The sequence below is a fragment of the Agelaius phoeniceus genome, chromosome 32 (genome assembly GCF_051311805.1).
Source record: "Agelaius phoeniceus isolate bAgePho1 chromosome 32, bAgePho1.hap1, whole genome shotgun sequence".
NCBI classification, from domain to species: Eukaryota; Metazoa; Chordata; class Aves; order Passeriformes; family Icteridae; genus Agelaius; species Agelaius phoeniceus.
Window position 1 is genome coordinate 2,911,111 of NC_135296.1, and position 17,160 is coordinate 2,928,270.

Below are 17,160 nucleotides of genomic sequence, written 5' to 3' on the forward strand. Positions count from 1 at the left end.
TTATTGCTCAGTCAGGGCCCGTGGGCAGGTGGGATATTCCCAGAGGAGAGGGGCCTGCTGTGTCCCCATTCCCCCTGTCCCTTATGTGCCTGTGTTCAGGAGGGCACAGAGAGGATGGGGACTCCTGCCCGCCCCGTGTCCTGTCTGCCTGCCGGGCCTGTCCCAGGGCAGCGGGGCTGTGATTCCTGTGCTGTGTCCCCCTGTCTCTGCTGTCCCTGCTGTCCCTGCTGTCATGGCCTACTGCAGCGTTCCACAGCCTACACAGGAGCCATGGTGTCTCCTGAGCTCTGCAGGGACCTAAGTGACAGTCTGAGTGGTGGCACTCCTGGTTCTCTTGCATTTGGCATCCCGCAGAGCAGAGGCTGGATCACAGCACCCCAGGAACAGCTGCCGGAGGGGAGGAAAGGAGCCTCTGCATGGCCCAGGGGTGCTGTGGTGCCCCTCTGTCAGGAATTCCCCACAGCTGACACCTGAGTCCAACATGAACACCCACAGACACAGCGTTTGTTTAGGCATTGCCTTTATTGCATTTTAGCACTGACTGCATCTCCCAGATGGAAGTCACTCTCCCAAGACAGGAGAGCAGTCAGAGTCATTTTCAAATCACAAAAACATATTTTAAATATTGAAAATAACAAATTCTGATTATAGTCAATCTTGTCTAAGCAACTAGTTCATATACTGTTATATATGATAATTAATAAAAGAGTTAAGTATTTTAATTGTGAAGGTTATGTAAATTTCACTGCTTAAGATAAAAATATAGCATACCTAAATTTTGTTAATTAATATAATTCATACTAGTTTTGATGAATGATAGGAATTATATTATGTAAAGGATAAGGGCCATTACTTAATTATTACTTATTCTTACAATATTAATCTAGAATTATACTGCATTAAAGTTATTAAAACTTTGATAAAATATTTTAAATAACATATTTTAAAGTTTTTAAATATTCCTAAACTATTTAACAATTTGAATCAATTTTGAGGCATTTGGCCGGATCTTCCTTCAAATGCCTCCCTCCTTGAGCCAATGCAAAGCTCCTGCATGGAAAAGTGGAGACACTAATATAGATACTATAGATACAATGAAGAGATAGAGGGAAGAGGGGCAGGGAGTGTCATGAGCCCTGAGCCTGTGCCCCAGTGCAGGGCTGTGCTGGGCAGCCAGCGCAGCTCTGTGCGCTGGCTGCTCACAAAGATGTGCGGCTCGCCTTGGCCGGCCCAAAGGAAGCTTTTCTTCACACAGGCCACTGCCTCTGGTCCTCCAAAAGCCTGCCCTGCCTACCTTCAGCATCATATTTGTATCCATATTGATTTGAATCAGCCTGGCCATTTGCTTTTCCAATCCTTTGAGGGTCCGGCGCATTTGCTCCATTTCTTTGTTTCTCTTTTTAAGGAGCCGCCTTCTCTTCTCCATTTTAACCTTCCTCCTTCTGGCCTGTTCTTCAGCTCTCTGGGCCGCTGCTCTCTGCCTGGCGGCTGCCCTTCTGCGCCGGAGCCACCACCCCAAAGGCAGGAGCAGTGCCTGAGCAATTTGCCAGATCTGGGGAAGGTACCGGAAGGCAGCCAGGAGCCGGGATCCCCAGCCAGGCTCAGGCGGCTCTGGGGGGGCCGGTTTCTCTTCCTCCACATGGTGCTGCACATCCCCATGAAATCTGTTCACCACGGATTGTGGGAACGGGAAGATGCACAGCACAACCAGGGCCAGGATGAGTCTGTTCGCCATGGTCTGCAGGAGGAGAGAGACAAGGGTTTCAGTGGGGCTACCAAGGGAGCTTGTGGGGGCTGAAGTGAGGCCCGGAGGCGCAGGGATGGGAGGGCGGGAAGCAGAGGGCCCCAGGCAGCTGGCAGGCAGCAGGGCCTGTGCCAGTGGGCCAGCAGCAGCCCCGTGCCCTGGCCAAGGCGCCGGGCCCAGGGGCTGGCCCTGGATGCACGGGGACAATGCAGGCCCGGGTTTGGTGCTTGTGCCCTGGCCCTGGCCCAGCCCAGCCCTACCACGTGCGCACTCACCGCTTGCCGAGGCATTGCTGGGCCAGCGTTACCTGCGGGGGCCTTTTCCAGCTGCCCCCATTGTGACACGCTGCCCCTGATGTCACAGGGGCCAGAGGCATCACAGCCGGGCCAGCCCTGACATGGGTCCCCAGCCCAGCTCAGGGGCTCCCAGTGGGCCCAACAATGAAAGCTCCAGCACCCAGCAAGTGCAGCGCCTCTGGGAGGGAATGGGCCCCAGGGGCTCCCTTCACAAAGCAGACAGAAGTGCCCGGACATTTTGTCCTAGGGAAAAGAATATAACCGATAATGTTGAATAGGATACATAATATCAAGTATGGAAGCACCAGAGGTGCTTTTGTGATGGCACTGGTTTCTCTGAGTGGAGTAGGCGAGGGTGGCTCAGTTTTTCCTGCTAGAGTCTTCCCAGATCCAGGCCATCCAACACCGCTGTGAAATGTTCTCATTATTGGACATCATTGAAATGGAACAATAGCCAGACCACCTCCAGGCCACTCTAGATCCAGAAGAGGCACATGCCTGCTTCTGGCAGCGAATTTCAGCTGTTCTGTACAAGAGTGGCCCAAATTGACCCCTCGTGCTGTACTGGAACAGCTGAGCAAGGTGCAGGAATCTCAGGTCAGAGCCCATTCACGTGCTCCAGCTGGCAGGGCCTCAGGGGCCGCCCTGAGCCCTCGCGCGCGGACGGAGAGGCCAGGCCCTGCTCGCTGCCCTCACGGTGGCACTCCTGGCCCCAGCGCTCTCCAGGGGCACCTTCCTGTGGCCTTTCCGTGCCTGCACCAGGCCCAGCAGTGACCTGCAGAGGGGCTGTTGGCAAGGGCCTGCAGGGCCGGCGCCAGGGCCAATGGCTTCCCCCTGCCACAGGGCAGGCTGAGCAGGGCTGTGGGCAAGGAAGCCTTGGCTGTGAGGCCTGTGAGGCCCTGGCACAGGGTGCTCAGAGCAGCTGTGGCTGCCCCGTCCCTGCAAGTGTTCCAGTCCAGGCTGGCTGGGCCTTGGAGCAACCTGGCCCAGGCAGAGGTGTCCCAGCCCATGGCACAGGGGTCGAACTGGATGGCCTTGGAGGTGACTCTGGACACTCACAGACGCAGCGTTTGTTCAGGCACCACCTTTATTGGAACTCTGCACTGACTGCAGCTCCCAGAGGGGACAGAGTTTCCCAATAAGGGCCGTAGGCCGTTTCCTTTTGAAAATCTATCACTTATTTAAAGCATGTTTAATAACAAATCACAATAACAATCATTCTCTGTTAAGAATTCTTTTCTATAGTGTTATAAATGATATATGAATCAATACAATGAGAATGGTTTTTGTACATTGAAGAGTATCGAAAATTTGATAGTAGGACAAATATTCAAAATATATCAATTGTGGTTCATTCACATAATTTGCAGTGATTATTACAATGAATGATCATTACTATGTAATAGAATGAATAATTGTTTGAAAAGAATTAGTATTTGTTCCTATTATGATTCCCTCTAAATTGACAATTGTATTACTACGGAATGAATTGATTTGTAGATAAGAAAACGAAATACCTAAATTATTTCCTAATGAAGCATGAAGGTAAATCAATGTCCATTTAATGCGCGCCTCGGCCGGGTTTCGGGGTTTCCCCTTTTGGCTGTTGCTGCTCCTGATAGCACAGTCCTGTCCAGCAGAGCCTGCCTGGACTCCCAGGCAGCTTCCAGCTGCAGGCTACCTTAGCAAGCTCAGCTCTTAGGTGATATCAGCTCCTTAGTGATTGTCAGCTCACTTGTGATTTCAGCTCTTTGGCTTGCTAAGAGCCCTTGGCATATGCAGGGAGAGAGAGGAGAAGGCTGTGTGAGGCTCCACAGCGATGTCTTTATTGCTCAGTCAGGGCCCGTGGGCAGGTGGGATATTCCCAGAGGAGAGGGGCCTGCTGTGTCCCCATTCCCCCTGTCCCTTATGTGCCTGTGTTCAGGAGGGCACAGAGAGGATGGGGACTCCTGCCCGCCCCGTGTCCTGTCTGCCTGCCGGGCCTGTCCCAGGGCAGCGGGGCTGTGATTCCTGTGCTGTGTCCCCCTGTCTCTGCTGTCCCTGCTGTCCCTGCTGTCATGGCCTACTGCAGCGTTCCACAGCCTACACAGGAGCCATGGTGTCTCCTGAGCTCTGCAGGGACCTAAGTGACAGTCTGAGTGGTGGCACTCCTGGTTCTCTTGCATTTGGCATCCCGCAGAGCAGAGGCTGGATCACAGCACCCCAGGAACAGCTGCCGGAGGGGAGGAAAGGAGCCTCTGCATGGCCCAGGGGTGCTGTGGTGCCCCTCTGTCAGGAATTCCCCACAGCTGACACCTGAGTCCAACATGAACACCCACAGACACAGCGTTTGTTTAGGCATTGCCTTTATTGCATTTTAGCACTGACTGCATCTCCCAGATGGAAGTCACTCTCCCAAGACAGGAGAGCAGTCAGAGTCATTTTCAAATCACAAAAACATATTTTAAATATTGAAAATAACAAATTCTGATTATAGTCAATCTTGTCTAAGCAACTAGTTCATATACTGTTATATATGATAATTAATAAAAGAGTTAAGTATTTTAATTGTGAAGGTTATGTAAATTTCACTGCTTAAGATAAAAATATAGCATACCTAAATTTTGTTAATTAATATAATTCATACTAGTTTTGATGAATGATAGGAATTATATTATGTAAAGGATAAGGGCCATTACTTAATTATTACTTATTCTTACAATATTAATCTAGAATTATACTGCATTAAAGTTATTAAAACTTTGATAAAATATTTTAAATAACATATTTTAAAGTTTTTAAATATTCCTAAACTATTTAACAATTTGAATCAATTTTGAGGCATTTGGCCGGATCTTCCTTCAAATGCCTCCCTCCTTGAGCCAATGCAAAGCTCCTGCATGGAAAAGTGGAAAGAGAGACACTAATATAGATACTATAGATACAATGAAGAGATAGAGGGAAGAGGGGCAGGGAGTGTCATGAGCCCTGAGCCTGTGCCCCAGTGCAGGGCTGTGCTGGGCAGCCAGCGCAGCTCTGTGCGCTGGCTGCTCACAAAGATGTGCGGCTCGCCTTGGCCGGCCCAAAGGAAGCTTTTCTTCACACAGGCCACTGCCTCTGGTCCTCCAAAAGCCTGCCCTGCCTACCTTCAGCATCATATTTGTATCCATATTGATTTGAATCAGCCTGGCCATTTGCTTTTCCAATCCTTTGAGGGTCCGGCGCATTTGCTCCATTTCTTTGTTTCTCTTTTTAAGGAGCCGCCTTCTCTTCTCCATTTTAACCTTCCTCCTTCTGGCCTGTTCTTCAGCTCTCTGGGCCGCTGCTCTCTGCCTGGCGGCTGCCCTTCTGCGCCGGAGCCACCACCCCAAAGGCAGGAGCAGTGCCTGAGCAATTTGCCAGATCTGGGGAAGGTACCGGAAGGCAGCCAGGAGCCGGGATCCCCAGCCAGGCTCAGGCGGCTCTGGGGGGGCCGGTTTCTCTTCCTCCACATGGTGCTGCACATCCCCATGAAATCTGTTCACCACGGATTGTGGGAACGGGAAGATGCACAGCACAACCAGGGCCAGGATGAGTCTGTTCGCCATGGTCTGCAGGAGGAGAGAGACAAGGGTTTCAGTGGGGCTACCAAGGGAGCTTGTGGGGGCTGAAGTGAGGCCCGGAGGCGCAGGGATGGGAGGGCGGGAAGCAGAGGGCCCCAGGCAGCTGGCAGGCAGCAGGGCCTGTGCCAGTGGGCCAGCAGCAGCCCCGTGCCCTGGCCAAGGCGCCGGGCCCAGGGGCTGGCCCTGGATGCACGGGGACAATGCAGGCCCGGGTTTGGTGCTTGTGCCCTGGCCCTGGCCCAGCCCAGCCCTACCACGTGCGCACTCACCGCTTGCCGAGGCATTGCTGGGCCAGCGTTACCTGCGGGGGCCTTTTCCAGCTGCCCCCATTGTGACACGCTGCCCCTGATGTCACAGGGGCCAGAGGCATCACAGCCGGGCCAGCCCTGACATGGGTCCCCAGCCCAGCTCAGGGGCTCCCAGTGGGCCCAACAATGAAAGCTCCAGCACCCAGCAAGTGCAGCGCCTCTGGGAGGGAATGGGCCCCAGGGGCTCCCTTCACAAAGCAGACAGAAGTGCCCGGACATTTTGTCCTAGGGAAAAGAATATAACCGATAATGTTGAATAGGATACATAATATCAAGTATGGAAGCACCAGAGGTGCTTTTGTGATGGCACTGGTTTCTCTGAGTGGAGTAGGCGAGGGTGGCTCAGTTTTTCCTGCTAGAGTCTTCCCAGATCCAGGCCATCCAACACCGCTGTGAAACGTTCTCATTATTGGACATCATTGAAATGGAACAATAGCCAGACCACCTCCAGGCCACTCTAGATCCAGAAGAGGCACATGCCTGCTTCTGGCAGCGAATTTCAGCTGTTCTGTACAAGAGTGGCCCAAATTGACCCCTCGTGCTGTACTGGAACAGCTGAGCAAGGTGCAGGAATCTCAGGTCAGAGCCCATTCACGTGCTCCAGCTGGCAGGGCCTCAGGGGCCGCCCTGAGCCCTCGCGCGCGGACGGAGAGGCCAGGCCCTGCTCGCTGCCCTCACGGTGGCACTCCTGGCCCCAGCGCTCTCCAAGGGCTTCTCCAGGGGCACCTTCCTGTGGCCTTTCCGTGCCTGCACCAGGCCCAGCAGTGACCTGCAGAGGGGCTGTTGGCAAGGGCCTGCAGGGCCGGCGCCAGGGCCAATGGCTTCCCCCTGCCACAGGGCAGGCTGAGCAGGGCTGTGGGCAAGGAAGCCTTGGCTGTGAGGCCTGTGAGGCCCTGGCACAGGGTGCTCAGAGCAGCTGTGGCTGCCCCGTCCCTGCAAGTGTTCCAGTCCAGGCTGGCTGGGCCTTGGAGCAACCTGGCCCAGGCAGAGGTGTCCCAGCCCATGGCACAGGGGTCGAACTGGATGGCCTTGGAGGTGACTCTGGACACTCACAGACGCAGCGTTTGTTCAGGCACCACCTTTATTGGAACTCTGCACTGACTGCAGCTCCCAGAGGGGACAGAGTTTCCCAATAAGGGCCGTAGGCCGTTTCCTTTTGAAAATCTATCACTTATTTAAAGCATGTTTAATAACAAATCACAATAACAATCATTCTCTGTTAAGAATTCTTTTCTATAGTGTTATAAATGATATATGAATCAATACAATGAGAATGGTTTTTGTACATTGAAGAGTATCGAAAATTTGATAGTAGGACAAATATTCAAAATATATCAATTGTGGTTCATTCACATAATTTGCAGTGATTATTACAATGAATGATCATTACTATGTAATAGAATGAATAATTGTTTGAAAAGAATTAGTATTTGTTCCTATTATGATTCCCTCTAAATTGACAATTGTATTACTACGGAATGAATTGATTTGTAGATAAGAAAACGAAATACCTAAATTATTTCTAAATGAAGCATGAAGGTAAATCAATGTCCATTTAATGCGCGCCTCGGCCGGGTTTCGGGGTTTCCCCTTTTGGCTGTTGCTGCTCCTGATAGCACAGTCCTGTCCAGCAGAGCCTGCCTGGACTCCCAGGCAGCTTCCAGCTGCAGGCTACCTTAGCAAGCTCAGCTCTTAGGTGATATCAGCTCCTTAGTGATTGTCAGCTCACTTGTGATTTCAGCTCTTTGGCTTGCTAAGAGCCCTTGGCATATGCAGGGAGAGAGAGGAGAAGGCTGTGTGAGGCTCCACAGCGATGTCTTTATTGCTCAGTCAGGGCCCGTGGGCAGGTGGGATATTCCCAGAGGAGAGGGGCCTGCTGTGTCCCCATTCCCCCTGTCCCTTATGTGCCTGTGTTCAGGAGGGCACAGAGAGGATGGGGACTCCTGCCCGCCCCGTGTCCTGTCTGCCTGCCGGGCCTGTCCCAGGGCAGCGGGGCTGTGATTCCTGTGCTGTGTCCCCCTGTCTCTGCTGTCCCTGCTGTCCCTGCTGTCATGGCCTACTGCAGCGTTCCACAGCCTACACAGGAGCCATGGTGTCTCCTGAGCTCTGCAGGGACCTAAGTGACAGTCTGAGTGGTGGCACTCCTGGTTCTCTTGCATTTGGCGTCCCGCAGAGCAGAGGCTGGATCACAGCACCCCAGGAACAGCTGCCGGAGGGGAGGAAAGGAGCCTCTGCATGGCCCAGGGGTGCTGTGGTGCCCCTCTGTCAGGAATTCCCCACAGCTGACACCTGAGTCCAACATGAACACCCACAGACACAGCGTTTGTTTAGGCATTGCCTTTATTGCATTTTAGCACTGACTGCATCTCCCAGATGGAAGTCACTCTCCCAAGACAGGAGAGCAGTCAGAGTCATTTTCAAATCACAAAAACATATTTTAAATATTGAAAATAACAAATTCTGATTATAGTCAATCTTGTCTAAGCAACTAGTTCATATACTGTTATATATGATAATTAATAAAAGAGTTAAGTATTTTAATTGTGAAGGTTATGTAAATTTCACTGCTTAAGATAAAAATATAGCATACCTAAATTTTGTTAATTAATATAATTCATACTAGTTTTGATGAATGATAGGAATTATATTATGTAAAGGATAAGGGCCATTACTTAATTATTACTTATTCTTACAATATTAATCTAGAATTATACTGCATTAAAGTTATTAAAACTTTGATAAAATATTTTAAATAACATATTTTAAAGTTTTTAAATATTCCTAAACTATTTAACAATTTGAATCAATTTTGAGGCATTTGGCCGGATCTTCCTTCAAATGCCTCCCTCCTTGAGCCAATGCAAAGCTCCTGCATGGAAAAGTGGAGACACTAATATAGATACTATAGATACAATGAAGAGATAGAGGGAAGAGGGGCAGGGAGTGTCATGAGCCCTGAGCCTGTGCCCCAGTGCAGGGCTGTGCTGGGCAGCCAGCGCAGCTCTGTGCGCTGGCTGCTCACAAAGATGTGCGGCTCGCCTTGGCCGGCCCAAAGGAAGCTTTTCTTCACACAGGCCACTGCCTCTGGTCCTCCAAAAGCCTGCCCTGCCTACCTTCAGCATCATATTTGTATCCATATTGATTTGAATCAGCCTGGCCATTTGCTTTTCCAATCCTTTGAGGGTCCGGCGCATTTGCTCCATTTCTTTGTTTCTCTTTTTAAGGAGCCGCCTTCTCTTCTCCATTTTAACCTTCCTCCTTCTGGCCTGTTCTTCAGCTCTCTGGGCCGCTGCTCTCTGCCTGGCGGCTGCCCTTCTGCGCCGGAGCCACCACCCCAAAGGCAGGAGCAGTGCCTGAGCAATTTGCCAGATCTGGGGAAGGTACCGGAAGGCAGCCAGGAGCCGGGATCCCCAGCCAGGCTCAGGCGGTTCTGGGGGGGCCGGTTTCTCTTCCTCCACATGGTGCTGCACATCCCCATGAAATCTGTTCACCACGGATTGTGGGAACGGGAAGATGCACAGCACAGCCAGGGCCAGGATGAGTCTGTTCGCCATGGTCTGCAGGAGGAGAGAGACAAGGGTTTCAGTGGGGCTACCAAGGGAGCTTGTGGGGGCTGAAGTGAGGCCCGGAGGCGCAGGGATGGGAGGGCGGGAAGCAGAGGGCCCCAGGCAGCTGGCAGGCAGCAGGGCCTGTGCCAGTGGGCCAGCAGCAGCCCCGTGCCCTGGCCAAGGCGCCGGGCCCAGGGGCTGGCCCTGGATGCACGGGGACAATGCAGGCCCGGGTTTGGTGCTTGTGCCCTGGCCCTGGCCCAGCCCAGCCCCACCACGTGCGCACTCACCGCTTGCCGAGGCATTGCTGGGCCAGCGTTACCTGCGGGGGCCTTTTCCAGCTGCCCCCATTGTGACACGCTGCCCCTGATGTCACAGGGGCCAGAGGCATCACAGCCGGGCCAGCCCTGACATGGGTCCCCAGCCCAGCTCAGGGGCTCCCAGTGGGCCCAACAATGAAAGCTCCAGCACCCAGCAAGTGCAGCGCCTCTGGGAGGGAATGGGCCCCAGGGGCTCCCTTCACAAAGCAGACAGAAGTGCCCGGACATTTTGTCCTAGGGAAAAGAATATAACCGATAATGTTGAATAGGATACATAATATCAAGTATGGAAGCACCAGAGGTGCTTTTGTGATGGCACTGGTTTCTCTGAGTGGAGTAGGCGAGGGTGGCTCAGTTTTTCCTGCTAGAGTCTTCCCAGATCCAGGCCATCCAACACCGCTGTGAAACGTTCTCATTATTGGACATCATTGAAATGGAACAATAGCCAGACCACCTCCAGGCCACTCTAGATCCAGAAGAGGCACATGCCTGCTTCTGGCAGCGAATTTCAGCTGTTCTGTACAAGAGTGGCCCAAATTGACCCCTCGTGCTGTACTGGAACAGCTGAGCAAGGTGCAGGAATCTCAGGTCAGAGCCCATTCACGTGCTCCAGCTGGCAGGGCCTCAGGGGCCGCCCTGAGCCCTCGCGCGCGGACGGAGAGGCCAGGCCCTGCTCGCTGCCCTCACGGTGGCACTCCTGGCCCCAGCGCTCTCCAAGGGCTTCTCCAGGGGCACCTTCCTGTGGCCTTTCCGTGCCTGCACCAGGCCCAGCAGTGACCTGCAGAGGGGCTGTTGGCAAGGGCCTGCAGGGCCGGCGCCAGGGCCAATGGCTTCCCCCTGCCACAGGGCAGGCTGAGCAGGGCTGTGGGCAAGGAAGCCTTGGCTGTGAGGCCTGTGAGGCCCTGGCACAGGGTGCTCAGAGCAGCTGTGGCTGCCCCGTCCCTGCAAGTGTTCCAGTCCAGGCTGGCTGGGCCTTGGAGCAACCTGGCCCAGGCAGAGGTGTCCCAGCCCATGGCACAGGGGTCGAACTGGATGGCCTTGGAGGTGACTCTGGACACTCACAGACGCAGCGTTTGTTCAGGCACCACCTTTATTGGAACTCTGCACTGACTGCAGCTCCCAGAGGGGACAGAGTTTCCCAATAAGGGCCGTAGGCCGTTTCCTTTTGAAAATCTATCACTTATTTAAAGCATGTTTACTAACAAATCACAATAACAATCATTCTCTGTTAAGAATTCTTTTCTATAGTGTTATAAATGATATATGAATCAATACAATGAGAATGGTTTTTGTACATTGAAGAGTATCGAAAATTTGATAGTAGGACAAATATTCAAAATATATCAATTGTGGTTCATTCACATAATTTGCAGCGATTATTACAATGAATGATCATTACTATGTAATAGAATGAATAATTGTTTGAAAAGAATTAGTATTTGTTCCTATTATGATTCCCTCTAAATTGACAATTGTATTACTACGGAATGAATTGATTTGTAGATAAGAAAACGAAATACCTAAATTATTTCCTAATGAAGCATGAAGGTAAATCAATGTCCATTTAATGCGCGCCTCGGCCGGGTTTCGGGGTTTCCCCTTTTGGCTGTTGCTGCTCCTGATAGCACAGTCCTGTCCAGCAGAGCCTGCCTGGACTCCCAGGCAGCTTCCAGCTGCAGGCTACCTTAGCAAGCTCAGCTCTTAGGTGATATCAGCTCCTTAGTGATTGTCAGCTCACTTGTGATTTCAGCTCTTTGGCTTGCTAAGAGCCCTTGGCATATGCAGGGAGAGAGAGGAGAAGGCTGTGTGAGGCTCCACAGCGATGTCTTTATTGCTCAGTCAGGGCCCGTGGGCAGGTGGGATATTCCCAGAGGAGAGGGGCCTGCTGTGTCCCCATTCCCCCTGTCCCTTATGTGCCTGTGTTCAGGAGGGCACAGAGAGGATGGGGACTCCTGCCCGCCCCGTGTCCTGTCTGCCTGCCGGGCCTGTCCCAGGGCAGCGGGGCTGTGATTCCTGTGCTGTGTCCCCCTGTCTCTGCTGTCCCTGCTGTCCCTGCTGTCATGGCCTACTGCAGCGTTCCACAGCCTACACAGGAGCCATGGTGTCTCCTGAGCTCTGCAGGGACCTAAGTGACAGTCTGAGTGGTGGCACTCCTGGTTCTCTTGCATTTGGCGTCCCGCAGAGCAGAGGCTGGATCACAGCACCCCAGGAACAGCTGCCGGAGGGGAGGAAAGGAGCCTCTGCATGGCCCAGGGGTGCTGTGGTGCCCCTCTGTCAGGAATTCCCCACAGCTGACACCTGAGTCCAACATGAACACCCACAGACACAGCGTTTGTTTAGGCATTGCCTTTATTGCATTTTAGCACTGACTGCATCTCCCAGATGGAAGTCACTCTCCCAAGACAGGAGAGCAGTCAGAGTCATTTTCAAATCACAAAAACATATTTTAAATATTGAAAATAACAAATTCTGATTATAGTCAATCTTGTCTAAGCAACTAGTTCATATACTGTTATATATGATAATTAATAAAAGAGTTAAGTATTTTAATTGTGAAGGTTATGTAAATTTCACTGCTTAAGATAAAAATATAGCATACCTAAATTTTGTTAATTAATATAATTCATACTAGTTTTGATGAATGATAGGAATTATATTATGTAAAGGATAAGGGCCATTACTTAATTATTACTTATTCTTACAATATTAATCTAGAATTATACTGCATTAAAGTTATTAAAACTTTGATAAAATATTTTAAATAACATATTTTAAAGTTTTTAAATATTCCTAAACTATTTAACAATTTGAATCAATTTTGAGGCATTTGGCCGGATCTTCCTTCAAATGCCTCCCTCCTTGAGCCAATGCAAAGCTCCTGCATGGAAAAGTGGAAAGAGAGACACTAATATAGATACTATAGATACAATGAAGAGATAGAGGGAAGAGGGGCAGGGAGTGTCATGAGCCCTGAGCCTGTGCCCCAGTGCAGGGCTGTGCTGGGCAGCCAGCGCAGCTCTGTGCGCTGGCTGCTCACAAAGATGTGCGGCTCGCCTTGGTCTGGTCCTCCAAAAGCCTGCCCTGCCTACCTTCAGCATCATATTTGTATCCATATTGATTTGAATCAGCCTGGCCATTTGCTTTTCCAATCCTTTGAGGGTCCGGCGCATTTGCTCCATTTCTTTGTTTCTCTTTTTAAGGAGCCGCCTTCTCTTCTCCATTTTAACCTTCCTCCTTCTGGCCTGTTCTTCAGCTCTCTGGGCCGCTGCTCTCTGCCTGGCGGCTGCCCTTCTGCGCCGGAGCCACCACCCCAAAGGCAGGAGCAGTGCCTGAGCAATTTGCCAGATCTGGGGAAGGTACCGGAAGGCAGCCAGGAGCCGGGATCCCCAGCCAGGCTCAGGCGGCTCTGGGGGGGCCGGTTTCTCTTCCTCCACATGGTGCTGCACATCCCCATGAAATCTGTTCACCACGGATTGTGGGAACGGGAAGATGCACAGCACAACCAGGGCCAGGATGAGTCTGTTCGCCATGGTCTGCAGGAGGAGAGAGACAAGGGTTTCAGTGGGGCTACCAAGGGAGCTTGTGGGGGCTGAAGTGAGGCCCGGAGGCGCAGGGATGGGAGGGCGGGAAGCAGAGGGCCCCAGGCAGCTGGCAGGCAGCAGGGCCTGTGCCAGTGGGCCAGCAGCAGCCCCGTGCCCTGGCCAAGGCGCCGGGCCCAGGGGCTGGCCCTGGATGCACGGGGACAATGCAGGCCCGGGTTTGGTGCTTGTGCCCTGGCCCTGGCCCAGCCCAGCCCTACCACGTGCGCACTCACCGCTTGCCGAGGCATTGCTGGGCCAGCGTTACCTGCGGGGGCCTTTTCCAGCTGCCCCCATTGTGACACGCTGCCCCTGATGTCACAGGGGCCAGAGGCATCACAGCCGGGCCAGCCCTGACATGGGTCCCCAGCCCAGCTCAGGGGCTCCCAGTGGGCCCAACAATGAAAGCTCCAGCACCCAGCAAGTGCAGCGCCTCTGGGAGGGAATGGGCCCCAGGGGCTCCCTTCACAAAGCAGACAGAAGTGCCCGGACATTTTGTCCTAGGGAAAAGAATATAACCGATAATGTTGAATAGGATACATAATATCAAGTATGGAAGCACCAGAGGTGCTTTTGTGATGGCACTGGTTTCTCTGAGTGGAGTAGGCGAGGGTGGCTCAGTTTTTCCTGCTAGAGTCTTCCCAGATCCAGGCCATCCAACACCGCTGTGAAATGTTCTCATTATTGGACATCATTGAAATGGAACAATAGCCAGACCACCTCCAGGCCACTCTAGATCCAGAAGAGGCACATGCCTGCTTCTGGCAGCGAATTTCAGCTGTTCTGTACAAGAGTGGCCCAAATTGACCCCTCGTGCTGTACTGGAACAGCTGAGCAAGGTGCAGGAATCTCAGGTCAGAGCCCATTCACGTGCTCCAGCTGGCAGGGCCTCAGGGGCCGCCCTGAGCCCTCGCGCGCGGACGGAGAGGCCAGGCCCTGCTCGCTGCCCTCACGGTGGCACTCCTGGCCCCAGCGCTCTCCAAGGGCTTCTCCAGGGGCACCTTCCTGTGGCCTTTCCGTGCCTGCACCAGGCCCAGCAGTGACCTGCAGAGGGGCTGTTGGCACGGGCCTGCAGGGCCGGCGCCAGGGCCAATGGCTTCCCCCTGCCACAGGGCAGGCTGAGCAGGGCTGTGGGCAAGGAAGCCTTGGCTGTGAGGCCTGTGAGGCCCTGGCACAGGGTGCTCAGAGCAGCTGTGGCTGCCCCGTCCCTGCAAGTGTTCCAGTCCAGGCTGGCTGGGCCTTGGAGCAACCTGGCCCAGGCAGAGGTGTCCCAGCCCATGGCACAGGGGTCGAACTGGATGGCCTTGGAGGTGACTCTGGACACTCACAGACGCAGCGTTTGTTCAGGCACCACCTTTATTGGAACTCTGCACTGACTGCAGCTCCCAGAGGGGACAGAGTTTCCCAATAAGGGCCGTAGGCCGTTTCCTTTTGAAAATCTATCACTTATTTAAAGCATGTTTACTAACAAATCACAATAACAATCATTCTCTGTTAAGAATTCTTTTCTATAGTGTTATAAATGATATATGAATCAATACAATGAGAATGGTTTTTGTACATTGAAGAGTATCGAAAATTTGATAGTAGGACAAATATTCAAAATATATCAATTGTGGTTCATTCACATAATTTGCAGTGATTATTACAATGAATGATCATTACTATGTAATAGAATGAATAATTGTTTGAAAAGAATTAGTATTTGTTCCTATTATGATTCCCTCTAAATTGACAATTGTATTACTACGGAATGAATTGATTTGTAGATAAGAAAACGAAATACCTAAATTATTTCCTAATGAAGCATGAAGGTAAATCAATGTCCATTTAATGCGCGCCTCGGCCGGGTTTCGGGGTTTCCCCTTTTGGCTGTTGCTGCTCCTGATAGCACAGTCCTGTCCAGCAGAGCCTGCCTGGACTCCCAGGCAGCTTCCAGCTGCAGGCTACCTTAGCAAGCTCAGCTCTTAGGTGATATCAGCTCCTTAGTGATTGTCAGCTCACTTGTGATTTCAGCTCTTTGGCTTGCTAAGAGCCCTTGGCATATGCAGGGAGAGAGAGGAGAAGGCTGTGTGAGGCTCCACAGCGATGTCTTTATTGCTCAGTCAGGGCCCGTGGGCAGGTGGGATATTCCCAGAGGAGAGGGGCCTGCTGTGTCCCCATTCCCCCTGTCCCTTATGTGCCTGTGTTCAGGAGGGCACAGAGAGGATGGGGACTCCTGCCCGCCCCGTGTCCTGTCTGCCTGCCGGGCCTGTCCCAGGGCAGCGGGGCTGTGATTCCTGTGCTGTGTCCCCCTGTCTCTGCTGTCCCTGCTGTCCCTGCTGTCATGGCCTACTGCAGCGTTCCACAGCCTACACAGGAGCCATGGTGTCTCCTGAGCTCTGCAGGGACCTAAGTGACAGTCTGAGTGGTGGCACTCCTGGTTCTCTTGCATTTGGCATCCCGCAGAGCAGAGGCTGGATCACAGCACCCCAGGAACAGCTGCCGGAGGGGAGGAAAGGAGCCTCTGCATGGCCCAGGGGTGCTGTGGTGCCCCTCTGTCAGGAATTCCCCACAGCTGACACCTGAGTCCAACATGAACACCCACAGACACAGCGTTTGTTTAGGCATTGCCTTTATTGCATTTTAGCACTGACTGCATCTCCCAGATGGAAGTCACTCTCCCAAGACAGGAGAGCAGTCAGAGTCATTTTCAAATCACAAAAACATATTTTAAATATTGAAAATAACAAATTCTGATTATAGTCAATCTTGTCTAAGCAACTAGTTCATATACTGTTATATATGATAATTAATAAAAGAGTTAAGTATTTTAATTGTGAAGGTTATGTAAATTTCACTGCTTAAGATAAAAATATAGCATACCTAAATTTTGTTAATTAATATAATTCATACTAGTTTTGATGAATGATAGGAATTATATTATGTAAAGGATAAGGGCCATTACTTAATTATTACTTATTCTTACAATATTAATCTAGAATTATACTGCATTAAAGTTATTAAAACTTTGATAAAATATTTTAAATAACATATTTTAAAGTTTTTAAATATTCCTAAACTATTTAACAATTTGAATCAATTTTGAGGCATTTGGCCGGATCTTCCTTCAAATGCCTCCCTCCTTGAGCCAATGCAAAGCTCCTGCATGGAAAAGTGGAAAGAGAGACACTAATATAGATACTATAGATACAATGAAGAGATAGAGGGAAGAGGGGCAGGGAGTGTCATGAGCCCTGAGCCTGTGCCCCAGTGCAGGGCTGTGCTGGGCAGCCAGCGCAGCTCTGTGCGCTGGCTGCTCACAAAGATGTGCGGCTCGCCTTGGCCGGCCCAAAGGAAGCTTTTCTTCACACAGGCCACTGCCTCTGGTCCTCCAAAAGCCTGCCCTGCCTACCTTCAGCATCATATTTGTATCCATATTGATTTGAATCAGCCTGGCCATTTGCTTTTCCAATCCTTTGAGGGTCCGGCGCATTTGCTCCATTTCTTTGTTTCTCTTTTTAAGGAGCCGCCTTCTCTTCTCCATTTTAACCTTCCTCCTTCTGGCCTGTTCTTCAGCTCTCTGGGCCGCTGCTCTCTGCCTGGCGGCTGCCCTTCTGCGCCGGAGCCACCACCCCAAAGGCAGGAGCAGTGCCTGAGCAATTTGCCAGATCTGGGGAAGGTACCGGAAGGCAGCCAGGAGCCGGGATCCCCAGCCAGGCTCAGGCGGCTCTGGGGGGGCCGGTTTCTCTTCCTCCACATGGTGCTGCACATCCCCATGAAATCTGTTCACCACGGATTGTGGG